The sequence below is a fragment of the Sander vitreus genome, chromosome 17 (genome assembly GCF_031162955.1).
Source record: "Sander vitreus isolate 19-12246 chromosome 17, sanVit1, whole genome shotgun sequence".
Lineage (NCBI taxonomy): Eukaryota > Metazoa > Chordata > Actinopteri > Perciformes > Percidae > Sander > Sander vitreus.
This window is the reverse complement of record NC_135871.1, coordinates 22,981,874-22,996,363: the sequence shown is the minus strand read 5'-3', so window position 1 is coordinate 22,996,363 and position 14,490 is coordinate 22,981,874.

The following is a 14,490-nucleotide window of genomic DNA, read 5'->3' as shown; positions in this document are numbered from 1 at the left end:
GTCACAGTTCGGTCGTATCAGCGACAGTTAGTAGATGTGTTTAGCTGAAAATGGCTGACTTTGAGCCGGGTACAGAGCACTGTGAGCTGCTGCTCGTTTTTGGCGGATATTACGGTTAAATTTAGTCCACAAAATATAAGCGTTTTGCCAGGACGAAAGTTAAGATTAGGCACCAAAAAGACTAGTTAAGATTAGGAAAAAGATTGTGGTTTGGATTAAAACACTCCCAAGGAACACATTTCCTGGGTGAAAGTCTATAGTTTTCCCTGGGAAGCAAACTCCGCTTCCTGGCTTGTAAGTCCTGTGTTTTAACACCCACCCATCCACAACCAACCACCTTGGCCAGCCGCGTTCTTATACAGTGGCCGTCAATGTGGTACAACCAGCAAAGAAAAAACGTGGAATGGTTACAAATTACAGTGCCTAACTTTTCTTAGCTTTTTGAACGAATGGTTGACAGAATGAGTGTTGTTTAGTAGAGTGACCTCGGTCAGCATATACTGTATGTCTCCAGAAGCGACTTCCAGCGTGAAGACTGTTAAATTGCTTCAAGTGATCACTTAAGTCATTTTCGGTTGGGGCTGAAGACTACAAGTTTGAAAATTTGAAGCCTGAAAAAATCTGGGGATACGGAGTTAGAAAGAAGTGAGCTCACCAGATCTCTGTATCATGCTTCTCATCTCTGCTTGAGGCTAGCATCTCGAAGCAATATTAGCCACTACTACTGTAGCATAACACACACTGTTAATATTCTAATAATCTAGGCCCCAGGTTTTGACAACGAAGAATAATGTGTGCAATTAAACAGACTCTGGCCAACAGTGTTATAGGAGTGCAATGCATTGGATAATTTAAACTTTGAAAGGACAAAGCAATGTATCTGGACAATGGATTATAGCTCCCAAACTTTATTAGACTGAACAGTTAATGGGTTTGTCCTAATATTTACACGTGCGGCATTTCTATTTCTGTGACTTGGTAACTGCCATAGTACAACAAAAAATGTGTATTCAGGAGCGGAGGAGTAATACAATTGATAAACCAATTAAATCATCTGGAAGCACTTACGTCTACATAAAGGATATGTAAAATTATTTTATTTTTAATCTCAGGCCGTCCAAAACGTCTGTACCTATTTTTCCAACATGAAATATATCAGGGTAACTGGAGCCATGCAACGTGACAGAAGACTCTGGGCAGTTGCATCATTCCAATTTGACAAATGTCCTGTCAACATGAAGCATAGTTGGACCTTTCCACAGCCAGCCAAATAAAACTGGAGCCTCGCTCTTTCACTCTCTCGCTCTGACTCTCTCTCCATCTCCCTCTCTCTCTCTCTCTCTCTCTCTCTCTCTCTCTCTCTCTCTCTCTCTCTCTCTCTCTCTCTCTCTCTCTCTCTCTCTCTCTCTCTGCCTCTGCCACCAGCAATTGCAATCACAGCGAGTTAGCACCTAGTCATAAGCATTCTTTAGGACATATTAGCACAGGCCTCTCTGACCTATCCAGTTTCTAACCACACACACATGCATACGCACACATGCATACACTGCAACCCAATATGATCCCACTCCTATCCTAACACAATTTTTACAGAACTTCTTCTCAACAACAAGTGCTTGGTATAAAAATATCCTTTGTGTCATTAGGACTGTGGGATCTGATTGGTTGAGAGCACGGACATGTGAGAGGTGTCAGCCAATGGAGAGAATGGAGGAAAATGAGGATTAAGTTACCTGCATCGTTGCTGCTGTGTGTGTGTTTGTGTGTGTGGTATTTATATCAGCAGTGAAAGTATCAGTGCAAGAAGGTCAGGACTTTGGGTAAACACTTGAAAGATCAGTGGAACACCTTGTTAAACGAATCGGCATGCACCTACACGCACATAAACGCAGTCACGATTCAAATGCTTCAGTTGGGATGAACAGAATTACATTTCTCTAGTTAACTGACCCCACACTCCTCTCTCCGTCTCTCATCCCCCTCCAGCCAGCTGCCTGTCCACCTGGAGCAGAAATCAAGACTACCATATTGCACAATTTATGTCAATCCAAATGGAGCAGAAAGGGAAATCAAAGGCTTGAGTAGGCGATAAAGTGCATATTTGCCCGGTGCTGTAATACGGTCTGTTACACTGTGAAACGCTCGCTGAGTGATGTGAAGTCATGCCGGTTGTCCAGTGGGAGTCTGCTCTTTCGACTTCATTCACTGGGTGGATTCCTGGTGGCACAAAAAGAGCAAAACCACATGTCATTTATTGGCACCGTCATGTGTTTCATATCCTCGATTGGTTGTCATCCTCTTCGTTTAATTCTTTCCTTAACTCTTCATTGTGTAGCATAAAAACAGCAGACTATTGTGTACTCACATCTCCAGTTAGACTCACAGGGGACAATTTAGCATAGTTTTCAGTGTCAATACACTCACAGATAAGCACTACTTATCATTCAGCATCAGAAATGCCTTTTATACAGCAGGTGTACAATGTGTTTGACCTGCTTAATTAGTGCTGACACATTATTAGACAGTTATACATTTTTACAACACAGGATTGACACGTTGGGGGTGTGGCAAAACATCAGTTGTTGCTATTTAGAGCCATTTAGAACAGATCATACACCTCCTCCCACTCCACTACAGAACCAGTCAGACCTCAGGGTAAAGAGCCAAATGTTGGTTTGGGATCGTGGTTGAGCTGGGATATTAGAAATTGTCAAAAGTGTGCAGTGGCGTGGTGTTTCATTCTAAAGTGAGTTATCAAAAACCTCAGCAGCCACTTGAGTCTGTGACACATTTGCTAATGAGGACATTTTTTTAATGATATTTACATAGTAGGATGTGAACGATGTATATGTGTTGGTGCTTTTTTGTACGTCTCTGCTATAGGACAAAGTTGCAGTAAGAAAAAATAGATGAGATACATGTGAATAAAACAAATGGCATGAATGCAGCAGTCTACCCAGACCCTTTCCTAAGTTTTGCTCTTCTCTTCTTTTAATCAAAATCATTAACCTTGAGTGACTTATTTTATTATGTCAGTTGTTGGACTTAAACATGTCTTATAACTTCTGTGGTAAAATAATTTAACGCCACAGTTGAAAATGAGGCCAATGACAGGGCCAGTCAAAGGATGAGAGAGAAAAAGTAAAAACCGACTGAATGGGTGGGAGAATTTAACACAGGGAGACATAGAAACAGACAACCAGACTGAGAGACAAAGAGTGGGTGGATGATAGACTCCCTTAGGAGGCTCTCCATCCAGAACTCAGACACAGCTCCTTAAGTTAGCGTGACCATATACAAACTCTCAGACGATCCCTGAAGACACTCACACACACACAAACACTGACCCCAGGGCTAAAGGTTCAGAGGTTTGTCTTATGGTTTCCCCTCCGCGTCCTTTAAAATCTTCAGATGACAATTACGGCGAATTTGATTAACAGAGCGAGAAGCATGGCTATCATGCCTTTTTTTTTTTTAATGGTGGGCCAGTGTATTGTGTTTCACTAGCTGTCATTTATACTGCCACGGGAAGGGCGGGGGGGCCCCCTTTACTGGCCTAAAGCAGACTTCAAACAAAGCCCAATGGATGAAGAGAGAGAGCCAAAAGCAAACGAAAGAAAAGAAACAGAAAGAGAAAAAAAAAAAAACAATTGCACAAAATGAATGAGCAGACAGAGACAATTTAACAAGAGATGTGGGAACATTCTCCCAGTCATCTAGAGTTGGGTTTCATTTTGGCAGCTCGATGTGAATAGCCATTACTTTTCCAAGGCCATCACATTGTACAATTGCTACTATGTCAGGAAGATTAAACCCCAATACGCCCGCGCCTGCGTATGGATACTGTCATGAAATCACTGCGACCATGAAACAGCCAGACAAACAGTCTGGAAATCAAGCTCAGGCTTTTGAACAGGGGATGGAAGAATTTGTAGCTCTGGGCTGAAACGCTGAATGGAGAAACACTTCATGAATTTCTCATTCCAGGATGATGGACACACGTTTGAAAGCACACACAGACTTACATGCACCCGCACACACAGAACAAAAATCTACGCATATTAGCACACAAGCACAAACAGTAAGTGGGACACTTTGGGACATGAGCTGCACTGTTAGCGTTCTCCCTCATGGTCGTTTTGATTGGGCCCACTTGATTTTATGACAGCTTTGAGCGAATCAAACTGCTTTATTGAGACCAGTTACCCACCTCCCTTTTCTTACTTTCTTTCTTTCTCTCTTTCATAGATATATAGACCCACAGTGCTTAAACAACCCTCTTCATTAGATGTCTTGTCCTCCTAATAGAAGTCAAATAAAGTATGACTATAAGTTACAACCAGCTGGTTAACATTTAGACAAGGGCCCTTGTATGGCCCCTAAGAAAGAAATCATGCCAGCAAGGAAGACCGAAAGAAGGTCTAGTTATTTTCCAGTTACATCAGTGTTTGAGTGGCTGGTGGGCCGTGAGTGTTATCAACCTAAACAAATCGCCAAACCGCGGCCCTAATGCAGTCGGAGGGAACGTTGGATTTATTTTTCTTTCAGGAATACAAATGGTTTTGTAATAAAATTTTGTCGCAGGCTTTTGGGCTTAATGGCTTCCTCTTGACAAGTGTAAATGAATGGCCGGAGCATGAAGCAAGGAAAGAGAGAGAAAGTAGTAATAGTAGTAGTAGCAGTGAGAAACAAGGTTTGAGATGAAATATGCTGTTCTTGCCTCTAACACACACACACACACACACACACACACACACACACACACACACACACACACACAATCTGCAAGCAATTTCACACTGCAAGGTATTCTTTTCCTTGTTCAGTGAGACATTTTCATTAATCTACACAGCTAATGCACTCAGATCTGTGTGTGTGTGTGTGTGTGTGTGTGTGTGTGTATGTGCGTGCGTGCGTGTTTAGAGGTGGTTGATGTTAAATATGCTGAGTTGGAGCCATGAGGAAGTGCAGCTGTTGGACAAAATGGGCTCAGCAATGACTGTGCGTGCACATGTGTATGTGTCTACAGTATGTGTGTATTTGTTAGAGTTTTTTCTGTCTTTCTTTACCCTGCACACCTCTCTTTGGATATAATCACTACACTTTAATGCTCTGTTTTACAGGTGCTTCTGTGTTTGTATGTCTGTGTTAAAGTGTGTGAGTGGTTGGGTGTGTTTAGGTCAAATTAAGTGTTATCTGTCCCTGGTGAATTAGATGGAAATCAAATCCATTCTATCAGGCGGTGTTTACGTGACCGTGGCTCAAATAAACTAATTCAAATCCATCCAATTTATTCTCTGATGGGATAATCCTGCTTGACCAGACGGGTTGTCCTAAAAACATATACGTATACACCGCCACATCTTGTAGTACAGGCAGATAAAAATCTTATGTTGACATAATCTTACATGTTACATATTGTTTATTTCAACGACCTAATCAGTGATTTATTTGATGATGTATGTAGATTAATTGCTTCAATTTCAAGCTCTAGCATATATAATTCATGTATAATCTATTTAATATCCAATATTAAAAACATAAGGTTAAGAGAACAGTTTTTCAAATAGTTAAAGAGAGGAGTTGGTATGTTTTAATCAGCTTGTATGCAAAGTTTTCTTACACAATTTCCTTTGATCAGGACTTAGAACCTTAGAACATTTAGGGGCATACTGTTAGATATAAATGGGTAAGAAGTGGTGAGAGTGTGTGTGTGTGTGTGTGTGTGTGTGTGTGTGCCTGTGTCTGTGTCTGTGTGTGCACAACAGAAGAGAAGTAATCCCCTCCAACTACCAGCATGTACCACTCTGGTTTTTGCGTGCACGCGCATGTAAACCCTGACACTTTTAATGGCAGGCTGATTATCAACAAGTCAGTCATTTAGCACGTTCAAAACATCTGCTCTCTGTCCACCGAGAAATCTGCAAGTCTGCACGCCTCACACAAGTACCCCCACCACACACACATACACATGCTACAGTAATACACAGGCCTGCATAGCTGTATGTCTACACATCTACACATACAAGGTTTTATGTGCAATAAACAACACCAACATTAAGGGGAATATTGGCTTGCAGCTGTACTACAAATCCATATTTGATTCAGATTTGATTGATTACCCAACCACAGTTAGACATGATATAGTCTTGTTCCTTCTCCCCCTTTCGTCCTTATCTTTTTTATTTACCTCTCTCCTTACCTTACCCTTTCCCTTCCTCACTCTCATCCCTCTTCTCTCTGGAACTAATTTCTTTCCCTGTAGCGTGTCTGTTTTTAGTGACTTCTTAGATGTTCACAAGCTAAACGTGCCTTATAAACACCCGCAGGTCACAACCATTTTAAAATCAACATTGTAAACACAACTCTAAGGAGTGAGTGGACAGATGGGGGTGGAGGAGGATAACTTTTCACATGCTCGGAAATTTCATTTAATTGGTCGAGCAATAGGCGGTTTTAAAGTATGGACATGTTACCTGCAAAACTAAATTGACTGTGGCAAAGGAAATTCAGTGCGGCACCTCAATAATTTCTCATTAGAGAGATATGGTGGCAGACACACACACACACACACACACACACACACACACACACACACACACACACACACAAACAAATACACACGTCAGCTGCAGCAAAGTGAGCATGGCCTGTGATTCTGGAGAAACACAAATACACACACATCTAAATGGCTAATGTCAATGTCAGCATGAAGTGTAAAGAAAAATCTGTCAGCAACATGCACACACATACACACACAGAGGGGGAATAGACTCCTTGCTGTCATGTCTTTTAAAGTCTAGCCAAGAGACACATAGCTAAAAACTGAGGCTGACATTTCCAGTATGTTATGGAGAGAGAGAGTAAAATAAACATAATAAATAGTGGAATTGACATCATGTGTCTGCTCTGGAGCGCCAGTATTAAAAAAAATACTGTGTTCACTCAGGAAGAGCTGAGAGAAACAGAATGGCAGAGAAGGAAAAGGTTTATTTTGACTTTTAGATTTTTAACTGCGATGTAACCAATACTCCCACATGATTGATTTATGATTTATATGTTTCTATTTTGTACTATCAGAAATGTGTGATGAGCTCTTAGTGTTGTTACTTGCTTGGACAGTGTCAGTCATCTGGTGCCACAGGAGGCACTCTAGACAAGTTTAGGTATCGATTTACTACTACTATCTCCAAAACCATACATGTACACTAAAATTAGAATTGTGTGAGGGTCTGATGCTGTAAAAGATATTTTATTTTAACTGTCTCCTACATCTTAATTGGTCCTCCACTAGATCTTTATGGACACGCTTGCTGTCTTGTTTCTGTCTTCACTTTTATGGATGCCCTTTAAAAATCAAAGAATGGATTCGTGTCGTGTGTGCATTTTTGTTTTGATGCAGAGCCAGGTTTTGCTCTGAAACAGTTCAGTCACCAATACTGGAAGGAAGGAAAGATAATGTGTCCATGTGTTAGATAGGCAAACAAGAGAAAGAAGAGAAGAGAGGAGGGAGTAGAGGAAAGCGTTGAAAGATTCATAACAGTCAACCAAGGCCCTGAATGTTTATTTTCCCTAATTATGCATATGAGCCGTAACACGATACGCTGTGCTGTGGGAATGCCACAAAACTAATTATGGTGTAACTCAAATCCTAATTAGCCCATAAACACACACACACTCTCACAGAAACATAGACACACTTTCACACACATTTGTACACATGCAGTAAAGACGGTGTCTCTATTAAAAACTGCTAAAAAGCTCTTAGTATATGTAACTGTTGCACACACACAAACACATACACACACACACACACACACACCCTGAGCCGCCTCATTTACAGTTTACAGCTTAAACGCAGGCTGTGGTATTTGGTGTTGTCGTTAACGTGAGACTGTAAAGCTCACGGCTGCTGTTTAGGTTCAATAAGAAGACTGGGAGCTCCTATAAGTTACATTATGTGGACATCTGATACTTAAGTGTCTAGACAATTTTGTACAGATTTTTGTTGTTGTTGAGAATCCTCAAATAACAGCTTATCATCATTGTACAGTATGGGACGCCACAACATATGTAAGTCACAATAAGAATGCAAGTTTATTTATTTTTTATATTAGAAATAATTTAAAAAAAAGTTAAGTTTTCATTTTTTTGTGAGTTATTAAGCCAAGTGACAGTTCAATTTTACAGTAATATATCAACCATCAGTACGTAAAACTTGAAAAAGATTTATGTAACTGTCCTGCAGCTCATATTTCCCCTGGTAATGACATTTTGTTAATCACACATGGATTATCACCTAGGCTAAAGAAAACTGCCTTAAAGCCAAAGCTTAATAATGTTTCATTAAGAAGAGGATGAAGACGATTTTAGAGTGGAAAATGACCAAACATCAGAGCTGTGCCCAATGTATAATTTTTAATAATTTCCCCTGCAACGCTGTGCGAGACGTGCTCTACTTTGAGAGTTTCAATCCTCGGTATGTCACAGTATCCTCACTTCTCCTGTTCCAGACATGGGTCCAGTGTAAACTCGGCATGACAGACACTCTATACTATGGTGTAGGGTTGCTGGCTTGGCCTGAGCTAAGCTCTAATGTTCAAATCACTGATGAACCATACGCAAAGTTGACAGGGTCTTGATTTCCAACAACAGATCTAGTATTCCTGTTGTTACTTGTTGTTTACATATTAGTTATACGTGTATCAATTGTGTCATCAGGAGAAACTGAAGGTGTTTGGAGTTTGGATGCTGTCCAATATTTGACGATGTTTTATGTTTAAATATGGCACAGCATAGAGTCTTGTAATTAAAATTCAGAACACGAACCATCTGAAACTCCGCAAAACGGAGGTTCTGAAAGATGGATTGACTGTTGAAGTATACTTGTTTTGTATTTGCAAAGCAACATAATGTGGTATAAATGCCTTGTTGCACATGCTTATCCCAGCAAATTTCCTGTGTTATGAGAGTGCACATTTGTTTGTGCTTTTAAATCAAGATAGACTGAACTTTCAGGACATAATCCACTGTAAACTTTGATTAAATGTTTACAAGAGGTGCTGGATTCACTTCAGCATTTTTTTTTTTAACAAATCTAATTCATTTGAGTGGATTATCTTCATCAGTTGTTATCCAATCTTAAGACTCAATGCATGTAAAGAAATATAGCACCATAAGGTTTGCGGAAAGCCAGATTGGGTTAGATTAGAGGCAAGTCATTCAGAAAGGGGCACAAGGTGTGTAACTCTATCCAACCCCCAGCTCTCAGCTTCAATTTAACTGAAAACGCTGCAAGCAAAAGACCCTCCGTGCACAGCCCAAACTCTGTAAGGGAATAACTCAAGCGAAACACCTTAAGCCTCTTTCAAACAAATTTGCCCAAATCAAAGTGGCACTTGTGAATAATTACACTGGGTGTTTTTAGGTTGGAATAAAAAGGAAAACAACAATTAACAGTGAAAGTTTTCTCTTTTTTTCACCCCTCAACCTCCTCCTTCTAGGCAGTTTTGTCGGCGTGTGTGCCCTGATAGCTTGGGGAAGTATCTATTTACTTAGTGATTAGGACAATTTGACTGTCGTGGGCTAGTAAATTCAAACCATTCACTCTGGCAGATTGGCCCAGACAACATCATCAAGCCACAATGTGAAATACAGACACACGTACATCGACACACACTCACGCAGGCTTAACCCACTCTGCTCAACACACATACAAGACCCTCTGGATTTCTGTCTGTCTGTCTTTTTTCTGCACGTTACTCTCAAACTTAAATAAACCTTCACATATAACTACAGCCACTTCTGTATATTTTCATGTCCATTTTCTTGAAACACTCAAAACGATAGGCCTCTAAGAGCAGCGCAAGTGCACACGTCTTCATGAGCTAACAGCACACACATGCTTCTCAACTCAGGAAAAACTGAAAGAGCGTCTTTTATTGATTCAGAGGTAAAAAGGTAAGAGCAACATAAGTCGTTCTGTCCTTCACTCATGCAGAAGCTGCCGTGTATTTGGTCTGTGCAGAATGCTGTTCATCTGATCTGGTGTTGCCACGTAGTGATGAAAACATTATCAGAGTCAATATTATGAGTGAGAAAAAGGTGCTCTTACGCAGAATGTGGTATTGTGGTCACGACTTGATGTCTCACTTTTAGTAAGTGCTAGAGCTGTTAAAAGGGAGACAGTGGAAAGTGAAGTTAAACACTCAATCCGGAATTGAGTTTGGCGCCACCTGTGACCTTATCACACACAAACACAAAAACACAAACACACACACACACACACACACACACACACACACAAACTGAGGTCATTGTACTGTTTTTAAGTGGTTAAAGAGACATAAATTGTGTATTTTTGAAGAAAAAAAATACACATAGCTGACTTAACACAAGACTTTTTCCTCAGCACAAGGACAAAGAACAGTTTAATCCCATCAAGAGAGGTAATATAGTGAAATTGATATTTGATTAACCATGACTGATTACGTATTAATTAATCTATAATATTGATTGATTATTTGAGTTTGAGTTTTAAGTATGTAACTCCACATAGTCTGTTTACAATCACAAGGACTCCTAATTATTTAAATCTGTGTTAATTTGTCTGTTGATTTAAAATCTTACAACTTCTGCAGTGATGAAAAATGTGCAAACACCATCTGTCTTATTTTAATGATGCAGTGACAACCTGCATCATGTGCACATTTACAGCGATGGCGTATTGAAGCGTACCTTCCTCTAATAAGCACACAGCGTGTCCATGCACGCTATGTGCAAATGGGTGCTGCAAAGCGTCACTGTAGTCACACCAGCATTTAAAACCGTTAAATGCAGTCAAATTGAAAGAGAAAATAATTAATTTCAATGGAATTGCTGATGTAAAGTAAATCCAGTTGAATATTTTGCGTCAAGTCTAACCATTGAGGAACAGAGAGCGGTATTGTCCAAAACAGTTGAAGCTTTGTTGTTGCATTGTGTTAAAATTGTATCTTGATGTAGAACAAAATTTGTCTTCTCCTTGAATTTTGTTATGCATTATTCCGTGATTGCTGTACACTTCCCGCAATTTGTGCAACATGGTAGAGCCATCAAATCCTCAATGTGCCAAGAAACCAGCAAACCACAGTCTTTACACATCTGTAGTTTATTTCAGTTGCTTGCTATATGTGAGAAATATAATCAATATCCATAAAGTAGCTAAGTGTGGGATGGATTTAAAGATTCTGTGGACCTACCTCAGGACAAACTGTAAAATAATGGATAAAGGACATAGCAGACTTTCTATTGACTTGTTTGAAACTGATGTGGTATTTATGGTTTCTGAGACTTTTGCAGTTTGGGTGTATGGTGGAGAACAAAAAAGACGCCTCACTTATGGTGTGACGCTGTTAGTCAAGAACTGTATTATGCAGCCTGCAGCCAACCAGCGGAGGGCAATGGGGACCATTTTTGGTGATCTTGAGCCCTGTAGAGGAGCTCACAGAGCCATGTAAAATGGGGTAAAGTGGCTTTTCACGATTAAGTCACATTTACAAAAAGGTGGCATTTTGCCTTGAAGCTGTCCATACAAGCCTGTCCTTTATCTACTTCTTATACTGGCTCCTGTTGATGATTGTTGATTGGCAGAATGGTTCACTGGCACTGACTATGAATGTGTGTGTGTGGAGTGGTTGACTGGGTTTTATATCATGTTTTGTGTACGTGTGTAAGTGTATGTGTTGGTGAAGGAGGCTGAGATCTGGACAGTGTCCCTATGGCCAGAGAGGGATGTAAGTAATTACCAATTCTCCAAACACTACTTTGCCCTATTTAAACATATTACATGCCTCTCACAGCCACCGTAGGCCACTCCCTCTGGACTAAAACCTGTGAACAACACACACACACACACACACGCACACACACAGAATAAGCACTGCACTTGCAAGCTGCCTGCAATTAAACAATCATCATCACCGTCATCATCATCATCATACAAGTGAGCACTACACACTCATACACACGTACACACTGTGCATGCCACAGATCCAGATCGTCATTGAGAGTTAATTTACACCAGTGTTGTTTTTATTTAACTTTCACTTCATTCTCTGGAGGGTAAACCGATTTGTAAGCTTGGTAGGCCGCTGGCCAAATCCACACAGCCCTGACCTGTCCTCAACAATTTACTTTGTATCGGAATATTGATCCATGCTAGGAAGTGCAATGCCACATTTGTTGATTTTATTACTGGTATATAATTTTCCATAGAATGATTGTATTTTTTTTGTGTGTGCATGGGATAAGTCTTTTACTTTTGTGTTTTTGCCTTCATGTGTGTATGTTTATGTCTTTGTGTTTTCACATGTCATTTTTCATTTGGATGTGTGTAAGATTAGGCGCATGGCCCATGGCACAAATGGGATGTGTGTGTGTGTGTGTGTGTGTGTGTGTGTGTGTGTGTGTGCAGGTAAACTGATTAACATGTGCACACAAAATGTATTTTTATAACTTGATTATCTTTTGTATGATTTAATCAGTTGACAAATGCAAGAAAAGGACAAAGCTTCAGATTAGTCTTGAAGAGACATGAGAGAGATATGATGAAGAGCTTCTGTAAATATGCAACCTTCCATCTTATTATAATTGTACACACATGCATGAATATCATATAGCCATTTTAAGAAAAGTTCAATTTCTGAAAAATGAAAACATATTCATACTAGTCATTTCATTTAGACTTCAAAATTATGGATTTGCATTCAACTTTATTTTTATTTTTGTACTTTGTTTTACATCATGAAAAACCAGTCCAATATGTAAATCTGCATTAACTGGGAGGCAATAATGTCTAGCATGGCAACGGGGAAAAAATGATTATGAAAAAGGAAACTAACATCCTCTTCTTGCAAAGAACTGTATAAAACTGTTAAAAAAGATGTTTTCAATCAATCAATCAATTAATCAATCATTTTTATTTGTCACATGTCTTCATATAAGATATAGTTCCAGTGAAATGTTTTAATAACTTTACTGAGTAGTGTGACAGAACTCATTTGGATTGTTGAGTGATACATTTCAAGTAGCTACCTTTACTCAAACTAACATGTAACATTTGTATAAAACCCTTTAAATACTATTAGCATAAAAACAGCTGGAGCTTAAAATGTGAGAGTTGACTGGCTGATTGATATGCAGGCTGCATACTAACATGTTAGGCAGGGATGGCAGGGAATGTGTGTCACACAAGGCGAGTGCTTGACTGCACTGTGCCCACATGGCCCTGATAACTGATCTATCTGCAGAGAGAGAGAGAGGCTGATTAGTTTAAGAGGGCCTGAGGGCTTCATTACAATATCACAACAAACAATTGTCATGTCTCTGGAGGGATGGAAAACACATGTGAATACACACACACACACACACACACACACACACACACACACACACAGGCTTCCTCAGACGCAGGGGCGCAACTACCCAGTGTCGAGGGGTATGCAGCAACAATTTTGGCGCCCCCCCCCAAAAAAACAAAAACAAAACAACAACAAGTAAATAAATAAGTGTGCCAGATATCATCATGTATGGGGTTTAAATAATAAAGGTTTATTTTAAAGTATGTCAGCCACTGTAGACCTAGCATAATTATAAATAAGTATATGGTATATATATACACATATATACAGTAAATGTACTTTATTTTCATTACAATAAATAAATCATCATTGATGGCATTCGACCAATGTGTTGCGGATGTTTAAATTTGCGTTCTGATTTGTTTACTACGTCCCCGCTGTCAGACATAGGCTAGTTGTTATGTGCCGGGTTTTGATACAGAAATGCATTTTTCATTCGAAATGGCAAGATTAGCCTAATAGCATATAACAAAACATGTTAAATTATTTTGATTTGGCATTAGAAGTAATCAGACTTCATCTGTAAGCAACACTAACGTTAAAGTGCAAAATGAAACGAATGTGAGGAGGACTCGGAACTTGAACTGGACATTTAGTTTTGTGTGGTCTAATAGAACTCCTACCTGATGTCATCACTGGTCTCATCTCTACTTGATGCCATCGCCGACCTCATGTCTGTCTCATTCACTCCTTGCCTGTGTTCTTCTCCACTAAGACAAATTGTCAAACATTATTTAATATATTTTCTATATTAGTTTTTCCATATTAATAATATTAAGAAATGAATCTGTTGGTATCAAGTGGCTCCCCCCTACACTTACACCCCCACCTAATGTTAGACAGTCCCTCCAGAAAAAGGTGATTATGCGATTGCATAATTCAAGTCCGCATATTTAAGCGGGGGCCGCATTTTTTCAAATACGCCGCACTTTCGCCGCATAAATTGCAGATTTCCGTGCAAAATATGCGGGGCTTTCATGATTTCATAATCCCCGCATTTGCGTTGCAAAAAAGTCACATATATCTTAGCAGAAAGTTGAAAAATGTTGCGTTTACTTCACACAAGAGCAGTGAAGTATCCCCTGTTGCC